The following is a 2,151-nucleotide window of genomic DNA, read 5'->3' on the forward strand; positions in this document are numbered from 1 at the left end:
AGTGAACATTCCTTAGGCATTCCAGGAATAGTGTTTGTAACTGATCAATGTTTTCATTTGGTTCTCTCTCAATCCTTAGGGATAAACACTAAAATAAGGCTAAATATGTTTAATTTTTTAAAGATGTAATATATAGTCCATAGAAACAGTATACAATAGTGTCTGAATTTTGTCAGTTCCCAGGGCTATTTCAGGGCCTTTAGGGAAAATGTAACTCTTTTTCCTCTTTGTCAGTTTAGATATGCCACCATTAAACTTTGACCTGTCTAGCTACACTCTTTTATAGCCCATTTACCCTACAAAGTATCCACAGTCCTAAAATAAGTGAGTTTCTTTTGGCTGATAAGAGAAAGGGACAGGAAACACTCATAGCTATAGAGAAACCTGGGCTCTAGTTCCATACCCTAGACCAAGTACGTGACTTTGAGTGAGTTCCTGGATTTCTGTTGGCCTCCATTTGTTCATAAATTTAGGGAAAAAAGAAGTTGGATATTTTCTAATAGCCTTCCCAGTACCACTGTCCTGTGTCCTCTAATTCCAGCCATATTCTGTTCATTTCCATGTGGGAAGTTTTGACAATAGACCATGTAATGGGATTTGAAGGGAACATTTTCTATGGCTTTCAGAGAATTTGGAAGGTATGAGTCATATAACTCCCCACTCCAGTCCCAAACTAGTAGGATGGAAATAAAGGCTGGAGTTTGGAGGTACATATTATATACTCTCAAAGCAAAATGTGATTTCAAAGCCAAGAAAGGACTTTTGAAGGCTAGTAGTATTATTACCACTGTTTGATGAGCAAGATGAAAGAACAGCCATAAACGTGGCCAGCAGTTAATACTTTCATTATCAGTTAGAGATTATGACCATTTAAATTTCAGTATTAAATTTAGTTCTATTATATTATGTAGTGGTCTAATTTGCTATTTTACATTTGCCTTAAGAATGGGGTGACCCTCCAATTTAATGGACTGCGCCGTGGCTCTATCATCTTGAAGGTTAAAATTAAGGTCAAAGTTTAATAACATTAGTTTCATTCTGTTTCAAAGCCACAAATACAAATTTTAACCCAGCTGGCTTTCTAACATCCTGTGAAAGCAGTGCACAAAATCATCATCTCTACAGGAAAAATAATTCATAGGCTGGCTGTGCTAACAGTGGGGAGCACTGTCACCTCTGGTTAACCAGGACAGCCCAGTGTCAAGGTTGCCCTGGAAACTGAGTTGCCAAGTTTGAGTTAGTATTGAGATGCCTCCACTGGCCATAGCACTAAGCTAGTGACAGGAATCTCCTTGTAATGCTCATAGTAGTATTTCTGGATCTAGAACACTGGACCATTTATCGAACAGAAACCAGCATTTGTAAATGCTCTGTCCTCCTTCTAGTATCTTAGACTTCACTTGGGAATAGTTGTTCTCTTCTGAATAAAGTAGAAAGATTTCAAAAAGGGTGACTTCTCTAATTTTGCTCCATAGCATTTAAGTAGCCAAAGTGCATCAGATTTTGTGTTCATTCCATAGGATAAATTTAGAGACTAATAGCCAAATTTCAGCACCCCCTACCTTAGTACAGTGATTTTTAAAAATATTCCCACCATGCATTCTGGAAGCCTATCTGGTGCTTTTTCTGGGAGTGGGAAGCAGTTCTGAGGTCTGAAGAATCCAGAGCCTTCACACCTAACTACATCCCCAGCCCTTTTAAAAAACTTTCTGAGACAGGGGATTGCTAAGGTTCTAAATTGCTCAGGCTGGGCTCAAACTTGTAATCCTCCTGCTTCAGCCTCCTGGAGTGCTGGGATTATAGGTGTGTGCCACTATGCCCAGTTACTATTTTGTCTCCCTTCCATATCATAAAAGCTTTGCAAGTACTACTAGTGGTGGCAAACCTATGGCACTGGAGCCATAGCAGGTTGTTTGTATCATTGAAAGCTCTATTACTATTTTTTTCTTTTAATGTATGAATTGTTTTCTCTAAACTAAAACCTCAATATTCAGGTTTAATTGCAGAGTTGGCACATTGCAATTAGTAGGTGCATTTTGGGTTGCAGTTTGGGCATTCAATTTCTCAAAGTTTCACCATCAGTGAGTATAAGCAGATCTTATAGTCCACATCACAGTAGGATGTTGAAGAGAAAAAACTACACAGCCAAAA

Source organism: Cavia porcellus, unplaced genomic scaffold (assembly GCF_034190915.1).
Source record: "Cavia porcellus strain 051 isolate PalLab524CR breed Dunkin Hartley unplaced genomic scaffold, mCavPor4.1 scaffold_3, whole genome shotgun sequence".
NCBI classification, from domain to species: Eukaryota; Metazoa; Chordata; class Mammalia; order Rodentia; family Caviidae; genus Cavia; species Cavia porcellus.